The sequence below is a fragment of the Octopus sinensis genome, linkage group LG12, assembly GCF_006345805.1.
Source record: "Octopus sinensis linkage group LG12, ASM634580v1, whole genome shotgun sequence".
Classification (NCBI taxonomy): domain Eukaryota; kingdom Metazoa; phylum Mollusca; class Cephalopoda; order Octopoda; family Octopodidae; genus Octopus; species Octopus sinensis.
The window spans coordinates 13,901,940-13,917,908 of record NC_043008.1 but is presented as its reverse complement, the minus strand read 5'-3'; the positions used below and the strand labels follow the sequence as shown (position 1 = coordinate 13,917,908).

The 15,969-nt window shown below is 35.2% G+C and overlaps 1 long non-coding RNA gene across 1 annotated transcript in view; it reads right to left on the bottom strand.

Moving 5' to 3' along the window:
• Window positions 1-1,920: 1,920 nt before the first annotated feature.
• The window catches only part of LOC118765602, a 23,732-nt gene continuing 9,683 nt past the window's right edge, over window positions 1,921-15,969 (bottom strand). The window contains exons 2-3 of the long non-coding RNA XR_005001460.1: window positions 13,288-13,292; window positions 1,921-1,969 (exon numbers count right to left, since the gene is read on the bottom strand). This is a non-coding gene — a long non-coding RNA (uncharacterized LOC118765602). The remainder of the gene's footprint in view (window positions 1,970-13,287; window positions 13,293-15,969) is intronic.

Here is a 15,969-nt window from a genome sequence, read left to right as displayed (position 1 = left end):
TATGTGACTTTGAAAACAAAGTTGATGTTTTTAATTGTCATACACTAACAAACTCTAGTACCGAAATTGATTTGAACAGTTCATTTAACTATTTTGATCGAGAACGATTAAGATATCATTAACATCCCTTGATAAAAATTGCTTCATTATAATGTCCTAATTAAAATATGATTGGAATCTTTTGATTACTATTATGATTAAGCTTTCGAAGAGGTAGTGTGTATAAGAGAGGAAGCGAGGGAAGGGCAGACGTTAGATTCAAAATTCGTTGGAGAAGTAGCTATACAAGTATTGGTATGGCAGTAGAGTTTCGAACTTCAATTATCTTAAATAAAACTGCATCAATTTTTAAAGCCGTCGTGAATTAGAAAATGTGACTATGTTGTTTATAATTACTTCACCTGTGCTAACGTCAAGCATTTTCAGAGCAATACACATATAGACAGGCGAAAAGTCACACAAATATATTCACATACATACAAATACGAAACACACACATATAAAACGATAAATGTCAAACAAAGAGCCATGCTTCACCTATCCTATACGTCTGTAGGACGTATAAGTGCTGCTTTGTTTAGGAAACCGTGCTCACAAAATATTCATCTTTTACTTTTTATGCTGGGACACCACCTCCAGGAATGTCAATCGATTTGCTTTGCAAGGGTGGAACTTATTTTATCGTTATCTTTTTCAGAACTGTTAAATTACGGGAGCGTTAACACATCAACACCGGTTGTCAAAAACACACACACAAACACACGCACGTGCACACACATACATGCATTTATAAGACAATCTTTCTTTTCTTTCAGGTCTGTCCTAGAGGTTGGACGTATCCTATTTATCTCTCTCTTCTATTTTTTCTCTCATAAAAAAAAAAAGAATATTTCTCTAGCGTTCGCTATTTTACCATCGTCTGGTCTAATGACCCTCCATGTATGTTTTCGTTCTATTTCCTTCTATGTCTCCACTGTCCTGTTTTTGTTACAAACTTTTACCTCCATAAATCTCAAAGTTTGGTTTTTGTGGGAGCAACTTCATTCGAAGACTCACGTTGCCGTTCAATGCTCGTAATGAGAAGTAGATCGGCAGCGGACAAATGAAGTGCCGTTCTTTATGTTAATTGTCTTCTTTTCCATTCGTTTAGCTCGTTGGTTGCAAATTCAACTCATTTGTTCTCGTATTTCATGTTGCTTACTATTTGTGACTTCCTGTACCCATTTATATGGATATATATATATAAAGTTAATCCAAATAAGAAAACACAAAAAAAAAAACACAAAAAAAACCACAAAGGAACGCGAGGACGTGAAACAAATAAAGTATTATTGGATCCTCAGGAAAGAAGAGAAGAAGGAGGGTTTAACGTTTCGGAAACGTAGGAGAAGGAAAGATCCAGAGAAAGTAAGACAGAGGAAAAAAATCGGCAGCGGTACTCACGAGGTCACATATTGAATATATGGATATATATGGATATATATATATATATATATGTGTGTGTGTGTGTATATGTGTATGTGTGCATATATATGCATATATACTCTTTTACTCTTTTTTTTTACTTGTTTCAGTCATTTGACTGCGGCCATGCTAGAGCACCGCCTTTAGTCGAGCAAGTTGACCCCGGGACTTATTCTTTTATAAGCCCAGTACTTATTCTATCGCTCTCTTTTGCCGAACCGCTAAGTGACGGGGACGTAAACACACCAGCATCGGTTGTCAAGCAATGCTAGGGGGACAAACACAGACACACAAACACACACATACATATACATATTTATATATACATATATACGACAGGCTTCGTCTACCAAATCCACTCACAAGGCATTGGTCGGCGTGGGGCTATAGCAGAAGACACTTGCCCAAGATGCCACGCAGTGGGACTGAACCCGGAACCATGTGGTTGGTTAGCAAGCTACTTACCACACAGCCACTCCTGCACCTATATATTTATATTATTTATCTTATTATTTGATGGTACATACTAGGGTGGATGTAATCAACTGGTATCCTCTCCCGGCATTTCAGGCCTATAACAGGAAGGATTTTGCAGTGCGCACTCATATACCGTTTGTGTAAGTGTCAATGCCAAAGTTTGATACAAATCTTGGAAGGCCTTGTGTCAAATTTCGGATGTATATCACTGGATATGTTTCCCATACATACACATATACATACACACGCGCATTCGTCGTTTATGGTAGTTTTGGAGATACTAAATCAGAATCTAGAGTGACACTTTAATGGTGATGTCTGCTTATATATTACGTTTATAGATTTTTTTTTTATTTTGTGATATTTCGCCGTGTATCTGGTAGGTTACACTTAATGAATATGCATGCACCGGTGTATGTGTAGGCGTGTGTGCTTCGATATATCATCATTCATTTTTGAAGACATATGTCATATCATATCAAAAATCTGTCTAACTTCGAAAACAAGATGAATGTATGAGGTGTCACCTGATACGAATAGACTTTATAATGTTGCAATTAATTGGATAGCTTTTCCTGTGCACAGTTTATTAACGAATTTGATCAAGAATGATTAAGATACGATGCAAATCTCTTGATTAAAATTTCCTGATTAAAATATGATTGAAGCCTATTGACTAAAATTTTAATTTTCGTTTTTGAATAGATTGATAGGTAGACAGAAAAGTAGAGAGATAAAGAGAAAGAGAGAGACAGGTTGAGAGACAGAGTGTGAGAGACGGGAAAGAAAATTAGAGAGATTGAGAGAAGAAATTGCTGAAGATTAGAATCAGTATAGGTTTCTGTCCTGTTTTATTACGGTATAAAAATTTCTCTGTAATATATTTAATCTGGGAAAATCTGAGCAGTTAACCTTCATAAGAGGTACTGACGAAAATGGTTTCAAATATTGGCACACGACCAGCACTTTCGGTGAAACAAGTAAATCGATTACATCGACCCCAGTGCTCAAATGGTAGTCATTTTATCGATTCCGAAGTGGATAAATAGCAAAGTAGACGTAAATTCGAAGGAAACCTCACAAAGCATTTTCTCCGGTTCGGTAAAGATTCTGCCAGATCGTCGCCTGAGAGGTACCGACAATAATAAAGCACAAATATAAGGCCGGAAGAGACGGTAAATTACTTACATCGACCCCAGTGGTCAACTGGTACTCAGTTTATCGACACGAAAAGGGATGAAAAACAAAGTCGACTCCAGTGGATTTTGAACTCAGAATATTAGGACAGACGTAATGACGCTAAGTATTTTGCCCATCGTTTTCATTATTCTGCAAGCTCGCCTTACGTACGTATATGCCTCTGTGTGTATGTGTTTGTGTGTTTATATATACATACATACCTACATATTATATATATATATATATATATATATATATATATATATATAATATATATATATATATAATAGATATATATACACGCACGCAATGAGACACACACCGCACACACATATGTATATGGCAAATGAAAGACGAAAGGTTGGAATATGTACATACATACATACATATATATATATATATATATATATATATATATAGAGAGAGAGAGAGAGAGAGAGAGAGAGATAGATAGATAGAAAGATAGAAGATAGATAGATAGATAGATAGATAGATAGATAGATAGATAGATAGATAGATAGATAGATAGATATAGATATAGATATAGACAGGCACAGGGAAAGATAAATATAGAAGAGCATACACTTACATATACATGCACACACAGACAAGCACGCAGGAACACATGAAGGCATGGAGCATATATATATGTTGGTAGGTAAAGTGGTGTCATAGCAATCCACTCATACGGTCTGAAACGCAATATAAACACGCATATACTCATACAATATCATTACTATCTTATAATTGTTTCAAATTTGAGTTGTACCAATACGCGCACTCTTCCCAAGCTCTGCCACTAAATATTTAGAATATAATGTCCACCGGTAGTTTTAGCAATTAAAACTCTCCTTAAATATCTCTTCAACGCAAGTAATCTTAAAATAATTTGGAAGGCTCATAAACTGCGCGTATGAGTGCGTATGCACAAATACAAACGTCATATGCGCACACGCAAGCAAACACATTTATATACGCACACATACTTATTTATAAGTATGGCCACTGATATGCACTATATTATATATAATATATATATATATATATATATATATATATATATATAGGGGGGAAGCTTTATGAAAATAGACAAAAGACGAAGGCAGGGGTTACGGAAATAAACAAAAGACGAAGGCAGGTGGAATACAAAACAAAACATTGTATTAGTATGGCGCTCGGGAAAATATAAATAAACAAGTCTTTAACGTTTCGAGCCTACGCTCTTCAACAGAAAGATACACAGAGAAAAATCACAGAAAGAAGGAGACAAAAAAAATATGCGTGCAGCCAAAGCTAAGCAAAATATGAAAACACAAAGAGAGAACACAACAACGCGAAGATGTGGAACAAGTATAGTGTTATTGGACGTTCAGGAAAGAAAAGAAAGAAGGAGAATTTAACGTTTCCAGCGGAGCTCTTCGTCAGAAACATAGAAAAGGGAAAGGTCCAAGGAAGGGAAGATGGGGAAAGAAAATCGCCAACGATACACACGCAGTCACTCACACACACATACTCACACACATACACACGCACTCACACACATACACACACACATATTTATATATAAGGCTAGTAGAGTTAGAGGTTGGAATAACCGTCTAAGGGATAAAAGTATAAAAAAAAAGAATTAAAAAAAGGAAGCTACAGGTATAATACTTAACTTGGAAGCTGCGCTACGAATGTATCAGCAAACTCAAAATTGAGACATGGCCGACCTCAAACACTTCTCATCAGGAATTCCAAAAGGAGCATCGTGGGACCACTGCTGAGACACTTCCCAAAAAATAAAAAAGAAAAACCGTTAAAAAACCGATTATAGCAGCCACTCCACCAAAGAATATCTGAAGAATGAATATCATTCCGAAATATCATATCAGACTATGGATGACTAAATTACATCAGGTATTTGTCTGTATTATAGTGCGTTGTTGTACCATTCAAAACTATTTTATTCTTTACAAACAATACAGTATGCCTCAAGCGAACTACAATACTCTCTTTAAAAGTATCCTTTATACAGCCGGTATATTTACCTGTTGACCCTGGACATGCATATGCAAGCATAGTTCTCGATTGTGTTTTTACTTTATACACACACACGCACACACATATATATATGTATATATATATATATATATATATATAATATATATATTATATATATATATATATATATATATATATGTATGTATATATATATATGTATGTGTGTGTCTGTGTGTATATTTATATATGTGTATATGTATATATATATACCTATATATATATACATTACATTACATATATATATATATATATATATATATAATATATAAAGAGAGAGATAGATAGATAGATAGATAGATAGATAGATAGATAGATAGATAGATAGATAGAGATAGATAGATAGATAGATAGATAGATAGATGATAGATAGATAGATATTTCATATGTTTCTCTGTGTATACGTACACAGGCATAGGCATTTGGAATAGATATTTTGAAAGCAATCTGTTCGATGTTCGATGTTTTACTATACGATAATAGTATGCAACGAGCTAGTCATATGAAAACATAGGCATCACTTCTACCAAAACATACAGAATATTTAGGAAGTATGTATTGTATCTCTAAAGCTTAACTAATAAAATTCTTTTCCATGGGAATATTTGAGGTTGATAAATGATTAAGATATCCTGAAGCGGAAGCCATGTTTTAGAGGAAAATAATCGTTTTGTGGAACTGTAGGTAAAGTGATGTGAATCATAACACACCGTGGAGAGCATCGCGGCAATGATCAGAACTGTAAGATTTGACGCTTAACACACTATAGTAAAGTCGAAGCAAACAAAACCAAATGCATATACTTTAAGATTCACACATTAAATGTCTTTAAAATCCTGTATAGAAGATCATAGCTTATTTCCATATGCATTGGAGTATTTCTGCTTACTTTGATGCTGTGAATAGGTTCTGATCTTCGGGGAGAGCTTCACGATTATTGATTAGAATGCTGTGATGCTGTAATCCATGGCAACATTTCTCGCCCATTGGCGTAATAGCTATAACGAGGAAGAATAGTTCATTAAAGGCACCAGTCTCTTACGAGGTACTTATATTTTAGTTTCATACAGGAAACAATTACTGAAGTGTGTGTATGTGTATGCATCACACTCCCTCTGCTTGTATCACTCTCTCTATACAAATATAGACGTGTGTGTATACACATACACATACATATATATATATGTATGTATAAAGACATAGAGCATTTTATGTTAGATAGCAAGATACATTATAGATATATATATATATATATAGATATATATATATATATATATATCTATATACATGTATGTATATGTAAATGGAGAGATAGAGAGAAAGAAAAGAGAACATTTTCAGACGATGTATATTCAAGTATATAAATATAGAGATATTTATATGTATTAACAGAGCACACTGGCATAGTGTACAAAGACAGGGAAAATTAAAGGAAAAAAATTCGTGTTTTATATATATAATTATATATTAAATATATATATATATATATATATATAGATATATATATATAGTATATATATATTGATAGAATATATATATATATGATATATATATATATATTATTGTTATATATATATATATATGTATATATATATGTATATATATATATATATGTATATATATGTATACATATATATATATTATATATGTATATTATATATATATATATATATATATATAATGTATATATATATATATATATAATATATAATATATATATGTATATATATATATATCTATTATAATTATATATATATATAATATATATAAATAAATTCTTATATATATAAATTCTTTCTTCTGTTGGCCAGCTCGTTAGCTAGCGGGGTGGCGTCTTTTGAAGGCTAAAACAATGCGAAGCGCATTGTGACCAGCGATGTGTAGCAACATCTGATGGCCTGGTCCGTCACATGATCACGTGATATATATATATGTTAAATAAAATGAGAGGAATCGAAGGCAGTGTGAAATTTCTAGGATATTTATAAAGAGAAAGGTAGTTTACCTTTCTCTTTATAAATGTCCTAGAAATTTCACACAGCCTTGGCTCATATATAAGTATCTATATTTATATACTTGAATATTCATCATCTAAAATTTTTCAGTCTTTGCTCTGTCTATTTTTACGCGTATATGTATATATATTTTGTGTATCGAACCCAATCAGTTTTATTTGTTTATTTGCATTATATCTCGATAAAAGAACCTATAAGAACATTAAACTCCGTGATAAACTAAATTTCTGGAAAAAGCAGGGCATAAAAGGTTGAAAGGGACGATGTGGAACAGAAATCAGGTTTAATTTTAAGCGAAACGTATTTGGATTGAGGAATGGATATAAGAGGTAAAATAAATACATAGATTCAGAATCAGACGACCAAGACTGATCAATGGAATAACTTAGAAACAGAGGGTTAGGAGCACCTTCAACATACAATAATAGCCAAAGTTTCTGTCATAGAAGAGTTACTGCCGCTGCAAAAGATGTACTGATTTCAGCATATCAAAAAGAGAGAAAAAAGGAGAAAACTTTATTTCAGAGACAAATACTTGCAGTTTGTGAACTGTAGGAGAATTTAAAATAAACCCTGGCTGAGAAAGTAAGATCTAAGGCTTGAGGGAATTGAGCATTGATATCTACTGCTAGATCAGATTATCTGAGGGCAAATTCGATAAAAGAGAGTGATCCACTTCTGATAGTATGGCTCTAGACTATACGTATGAACAGCTTTCGTCGATATCGATCGGGAAGTCTATGATGATATTAAGAAAAAAAATACCAGCAGAAAATGAAAATCGAAATGTATAAACAAACAAACGGACAAACAAAAAATGTATTGAGGGAATCAAAGTTGACTTTTGTATTATCGTTCAGTTTAGTTTCCTTTTAACTCCGAATTTAAAGATTTATATTGAAATTTTCCAAAATAATGTAATGTTATGCTAACCCTTTGATCTAAGTTTCAGGAAGTATGGCCATACTTTTTTTTTCTTTTTTCTGGGTGAGAAGATATCAGAAATTAAATAACAAAAGAATCTATAAAAATGCAACACAATTGTTCTTGTATAATTGCTTATTGATTTAAAAGTTTGATTTTTCAAATCATCTCCTTTCTACACATGCGTACACCCAAAACAATGTAAAATTTCATTTTGATTTTCTTTTTCTAAACCGTTCTTTCATTGTAATTGAATCATTAGATTCTGTGATTTATTTCAGTATAAATGTGCCTAGGAGCCAAAAATGTTATTAAAAACATAAAATAAAAGAAATGCATAATATCCATCTCCCGTTATTTTTCGCAACCTTTTCCATACAGTGCTTTCTATGAGTCTTAATATTTTCTTTGCTTGTTTTTGCTAAGATTGTTCAGTGTCTAATTGTATTAACCAAATTGGAGCACAGAGGAACACAATTTATTAGAATTTATCATCTTTTTTAACAAGACAATTTTTTTCTTACACTGATATAAATCTTACCGCCAGGAGAAAGAAAGTGGAAAGAAATCGTTCGACCCGATAAAAGAACAAAAAACAAGCCCCCAAAAATACAAAACTAGAGCAAAAAATTTAAATGAATTTATAGCATTAACGATGAACTTTCTGCAGGGCATTAGGATATATTTTAAAACATACATATAGTGCAGAAAAACGAAGAAATGGGAATATTCTTTATAACATTGATATATAGTTTATTATTCATTGAAAATAATAGAAGTGACGACAGTATATAAATTTATACTATTTTGCTGAATAACAGCATTGTATATTTAGAAAAGCTAACTCTACGCTATATAATTAATTTTACATATTTTCAATAGAGAATTATTGTGTAGTTAAAAAATATTTGAAAATTTTGAATAAAAAAAGCATAGATGTGTTATTAACTATAAATCATTAGTTTTAACCATACATAGAAAGACTAGCGAACACAATCATTATAACTACGTGTATATGTATGCGTCTCTTAAATGGATTAATGAGATACCTAAGACCCCGCTTGTGCTTTGTTTCTTGAACGTGATGCTAAATTATACTAGAAAAGAGTTTAAAATAATAACAGCCATAATGGATTTTACACTTATAAAATTACCGCCTCCGCTAAAATGTGATAGCTGAATGTAGCTTTAAACAACAGCAGCACAAATACCAAAACTTGTTTAGCATCGACAAATATGTAAATCTGAAAGTGTTGAGTTCAAACTCTCTCATGGGAAATATTATTTTAGATTGCCGGGGACCTATCTGACGTTGGATACAGAGATATAAATGATAATATTGAAGGAGATAACGCGCCTCAGGAATTGTGTAATATAGGGCACTAGACGAGAGAATAAGTAAGGGTCAATAATACATAGATATATACTAGTATCCAAATTATAAAATAAAGAAAAATAATTGCGCCCTTTTAAAGCATAACCAGGCTCATGGGCCCGGTTTCCCGGTTTTAATAGCGTATGGAATGAGTTGGAATGAGGGATGTTCATGAATTATAATTAGAAGTACTGAAAGTAGTATTTAAGTTGAAGTGAAAAGAATTGTTACAGAGTTATATAAATAATCTAAAATTATAATAAATAAATGCGCCCTTTTAAAGCTTAGCCAGGCTTATGGGCCCAGTTTCCCGGTTTTTATGGCGTATGTGTTCCCCAGTTGTTAGGGACACCAGTCCATCGCAGCTTTACTCCTTTTTGCCAGCAGAGTGGACTGGAGCAACGTGAAATGGAGTGTTTTGCCCAAGAACTCAACGCGTCGACCGGTCCAGGAATCGAAACCACAATCTTACGATCATGATGCTGACCCCCTAACCACTAAACCACGAGCCTCCACTAGTATCCAAATTACGCCTATATAAATTTGTATTTGTGCTGTTAAGAGTTGGAATATGAATTCCATTTAAAAGCAAGGACAAATCTTCAAAATAATGATTTTACTTGTGCATCCGATAACTTAATCTACGTTATAACTTGTTCAGGATGCGGTCGTAACTATATAGGAGAAACGGGAATGTCACGAAGACGGACACCGACATTGCATCAGGAACAAAGTTGCTTCCCAAAACATAGACAAATGGTACTTAGCATACACATAGATAGGTATGCGGCCAAACTCTAAACAAACTCCAAGCTATTCTCTTTAGAGTAATGCATCTCTGAACAACAGCGGATAACTAAAGGGACTTAATGCTTTGAAAAATATCAACCAAGCCTCAATATGTGCACAAAATGAATTTTGATCATTGTGTTACCGAATTAATCAACTCAGTTTAATTCATCATACAGTTAATTCAATTAACAAAGAACGAGTAATTACCTGGCATGTTTGAAAGAAAAACAATGACTGATATCTGACCTTTCACTATCTAATAACTAGAACTAATTAATAAAGCATGGAATTATAAAATTATCGCTAACTGTTCAGCCATGATTAACAAAACAAGTGAAACCTGTCCCCTATGTAAATATTTTACTTCAGATATTCTTTTTCCATCAAGTATTTCAGTACCCACTCCTGGGCGCAGGAGTGGCTGTGTGGTAAGTAGCTTCTTACCAGACAGACGTGCTGTTTTTTGCTCCGGCAAATGTCACGTGTTAACGTGAATTATTGAACATTTTACGGCAACAGGTAGGACATTTTGGATATTTTTGGAAGCATAGTGAGGTTTATTGCTTGCCGTTAATACTTTTTTGGCATTAATATTAATTAGTGTTAACACTTTTCTGCGCGTAATAAGCTTCACTTTGCTTCGGATGTATTTGTTCTGCCTGTTGGCGTATTTATTGTCTCACCTTTTAGTGAGAATTGTGTATTTTGAAGAGGCATAGCCCCTCCTCAAAAATTAATTTGTTCGCTTGGATTTACCACGGAGAACCAATTGTGCTTGGATTTACCACGGAGAACCAATTGTGCTTGAATTTACCACGGAGAACCAAGTGTGCTGCAACTAGGAGTACCCTGTTTCGTGAGGATTACCAGTTGCAGAACTGTGTTGCCATTATTTGAACTGTCTTCCTTCGTCCTTTTCTCTGTTCTGTCTTTCTGTTCTGTCATTGTGTTTTTTTTCTTATTGGACTTTGAACTTTTAGTTGAACTTTTTTTCAAAATCATGGCAACAAAAGAAACCACTGCTTTGGAATGGGAAGTTGTCCCACCCAAGCAGTGGATTGAAAGTCTTGAGAAGAGGACGGTGGTCCTACGAACCTATTCTAGGTCGCGTGGAGCTATCGCCCTCTTCGACAGGAGCACCATAGAGAAAGAGTTGGGGGACCACCTACAACGATAAAGTTTATTTCTCGGGGGAGTAAATTTGCAACGGTGTGGTTGCTGTTTGGTACCCCCGAGGAAGCTAACAGATTTGCTAGCGAGCCACTGGAGGGAAAGGAAATTTTGTTCCTCCCCTCGTATTGTGGCAGAAAAGTAAAAAGAGCCTGGGTTTGTGGGCTGCCCCCGGGCACGGAGGCGGAATGGATCGAGAAGACCATCCGGCGAGGCCTGGGGGATAGCGGACCCAGACTACTGAGTGTGAAAATGGCTCCCGCGGTCGCCTGGGAGGGGTCAAAGGTAACTTTGACCCTGTGGACACCGGTGGTCGTGGGAGAAATGAAATTCCCGGACTTCCTGAGAATGGCTGGGCACAGGTACCCGGTGATACTCGAGGAACGCCCCCCCAAGTGTCACCTGGTGGTGCCCCGGAGCATGAAGGTGAAAAGGCGCCCGCCGCCCCCTCATTTGAGGGGGAGACGGTGGAAGTCGTGGAGGAGGTTGCCTCCACGAAAAGAAAGAGACAGGCGAGCAACAATGACTGCTCGCCAAAGAACGCTCAGGTGGCGGAGGGGGATAGCGATCCCCCGTGTCTGGTGACGGAGTCCCCTGGGTCAGCAGTCTCCCCCAAAAGAAGGAGGAGAAAAGGAAAGAAAGGTCGGGCAGCTGATATCCATGAGCCGCAGACGTTGGCGGGAATTGTGCCGCCAACGAAAGAACTGAACGTATTGGTCCTCTTCTATAGAGGAGGAGAAATTGAAAAAAAAATGATGGAAGAGTACCACAAGGGAGCTCCTTTAGCCTTCACACAGGACCCCGAATGGCCTCCGCAGATAGCTGTGGAGGCCGTGGCGTTCGACGTGACGCTTGGGCTAAAGGAGCTCAATGAAGATTATAGCTTGGTCCCGGGCGACGCGAACTCGGAACTTGATTACATTCTGAGGGAGGCGTGTATGATGGTGGAGGGCGCGGGCACAAGCTATTTCGAGGACGATATGTAATTATTGAAATGTTAGTATTAATAATGGACTGCTAAGTCCAAAAATTGGAAAATTGAAAGAGGTTTAATACCTCGTTTTGCATTTTTATTAATAATGGACCGCTAAGTCCAAAAATTGGAAAATTGAAAGAGGTTAATACCTCGTTTTGCATTTATAATAAATGGACCGCTAGGTCCAAAAATTGGAAAAATTGTAAGAGGTTTAATACCTCGTTTTGTGTTTATCTTTAAAAAGAACAATGTTTTAGAGAAGCGAAAGTCGGCGGGCGCTTTTTGTCTTCTCCCATTCTTATCATCTGTCTTTCATTATCATTCACTTCATTAATGTCCTCGTCCAGCCCGCAAAGCTAACTTAATCTGTGTACTGCCTTTATGGCAGTACACAGCTTGCTAACCAACCACATGGTTCCGGTTTCAGTCCCACTGCGTGGCATCTTGGACAAGTGTCTTCTGCTATAGCCCCGGGCGGACCAATGCCTTGTGAGTGGATTTGGTAGACGGAAACTGAAAGAAGCCTGTCGTATATATGTATATATATATATATATATGTGTGTGTGTGTGTCTGTGTTTGTCCCCCTAGCATTGCTTGACAATCGATGCTGGTGTGTTCGCGTCCCCGTCACTTAGCGGCTCGGCAAAGGAGACCGATAGAATAAGTACTGGACTTACAAAGAATAAGTCTCGTGGTCGATTTGCTCGACTAAAGGCGGTGCTCCAGCATGGCCGCAGTCAAATGACTGAAACAAGTAAAAGAGTAAAAGAGAGAGAGAGTATATATATATATATATATATATATAGTCGTTGTCTACTCCTGAGAAAGAGTTCGCTTTTTAAACCGAACAATGTTTTGAAAAGACACTCACATGAACTGCATATCTGTTTTGGACTACTAAGAGCTGCAGGTAAGTTCTGATTTTTGTGGAACTTAAAATGTCTTTTGCGACCTCCGTTAAATTTGCGAACCTTCTGGCATACATAGAATTGACAGGCGTGCACAGATATATAGGCAAAATACTTGGCGGAGGTTCGTTTTCATGGGACTGCAAATTAGACCTGAGCCCAGCAAAATAAAGGTGTGGTCTGTCACTAATTATGTACATAAAAAGGTAGTTAAGATTCATACATACGCATGTATATACCTACCTACATAGCTACCTATATACCTACCTACCATCACACACTCACACACACATATATATATATATATATATATATATATATATATATATATATATATATACATACATGGAAAGAAGTAGTGGATTCCTATGTAGGAAAATGTATAGCAGAATTTGGTTTGGGGTTTGAATATTAAAACGTGTAGTCGTTTTTTAAATTTTGTATTCGATTTACCAAGTCAAATTCAACAATCTTTTTGCTTATCAATGGTAAATATATAAACAAAAAGCTTTAGGAGTGTTTAAAGTGATAAGGTAAAAATTGAAGAAGCATGTTTAAACGATCGAGTGTTCAAATACTCACAGAAATATCAATGAGCCTCACAGAGACATATAATAATAAATTACAGAATCTAATGATTTAACCAAACCGTCCACGAGAAAAACAATAAGACGTCATCAAAATTATAACACGCAAAAATGGGATTCTTTTCCGTAAAAACATATATATAGTAAATGATATGGACTTATAGCACTTTGAATTCCAACAAACTGAGACAAATGAACCGAGAATGAAACATAAAAAAGAGCTAGACACATTACAAGAGAAATTGTAAATTTTGTTTTCTCTCCACCTTTTTTTCTCTTTTCTCTCCCTTTTTAAATAAAATCTCAGTATGACTGATTTACAATGATTGAGTTACAATGTAAGGCCGGTTTAAAAAGAAAGCCAAAATGAAACTTTACATTGTTTCCGGTGTACACATTTTTAGTGGGAAAGGAGATGATTTGAAAAATCACTCTTTTAAATCAATAAGCAATTATACATGAAAAATTGTGTTGCATTTTTTATATCACCTCAACTTTTATATCATAATTTTTATATCTTATTTTCGTCATCTTAATTTTTATATCATATTCATATCCTCATAAATGTTAAGTGCAGATCATAAATGTACATTACTGAAAGTTCAGTCATACTGAGATTTTATTTAAAAAAATGAGAGAAAAGAGAATAGAAAGTGGAGTGAAAAAATTTACAATTTCTCTTGTGATGCGTCTAGTTCTTTTTTCAATTTCATTCTCAGTTCAGTTGTCTCTTCACTTTCACAGTTTGTTGGAATTCGAAGTGCTATAAGTCCAAATAATTCAGTATATATATGTTTTTACAGAAAAGAATCCTATGTTTTGTGTGGTTATAATTTTGATGACGTCTTATTGTTTTTCTCGTGGATGGTTAGGTCAAATAAGTTTTTGCTTTGGCAAAGTCTAACGTCTTGGTTGGTGGGCTTCCTGGTGACGTCCGTTCCTGGTTGACCAAGGTCAAGGAACAAATTCTGATCAGTTGTAGGTTCCATGTCCTCAATTTATTTTACAAAAAATATTTTCCCTTTTGGTCAAAAGATTTTTGCTTGTAAAAATATCAGTGTTCTGCTTGGTGGACATCCTGGTAGGGGACTCGGTAACCTATTTTGCCAGATGGTCATCCAAAGTTTCAGTTGGTTGGTTCCCTTAAAAATCTACTATTTGTTTTTTTCTGTGAGCCTGTTTCTGACTAGAGAGAAACTTTTATTGGTTTTGTTTGTGGTGACGTCAGCAACTAGCGTTTGAGAAGGCGTATGGTGTTATTGTATATATTTATATACATATTCACGAATTTCACTATTTCTCCTCGCCTGGTGCTTACATTATACAATTCCTGCATTCTAACTGAATATCATATCTACATCAGCACAAACCATGTTGTTCTCTGATTTTATCTTGACGGTTTTCCGAAGGTGGTTAGTGGTTACCATCAGGATTTCTATTCATTCAGAAATACACATCCTTCCTCAGAACACAGTATTGATGCCATAAAAAACATGAAAGATCTGCCGTACCTTTTTCCTTATATTACCTACTACAATACCGTGCAAAATTCTTCGGCCACTTAAAAATATTTTAAATTTCTAGTAATTGCCAACTTATAAGTAGTTTCGCATCCGGTTTTTTACAGATGAAACATTGGCCCTGTTGGAGTCACCTCCATACCAAATCATTATGTTTTGTAGTAGGAATTCTGAATGAGAGGGTAAGATGCGAGACGACCACCAGCATGGCCGTGCAAAAGATTTCGGCCGTCTCACATAAACCAATCAAAGTACAGTGCTTTAAAACAGAGTATTAGCTAAGTACCGTCTATAATGAAACTTTATTAATTATCGTTCATTTCAAGAAGTTGCTGTACATTGTCAATATTTCGTGTGGCTACCCTTAGTTTTAATAATTGCTTCAATGCGTCTGGGAAGAGATGCTTAAAAACCCTTCGTCATCTTCACAGGTATGAGATGCCCTTCTCTGTGGCTGAGCTCCCACAACTCTTCAAGATAGCGCGCTTCTTCTGGCAAACTCTTTTCTTTGGTTCTATCAAGATTTGCTCGATGATAT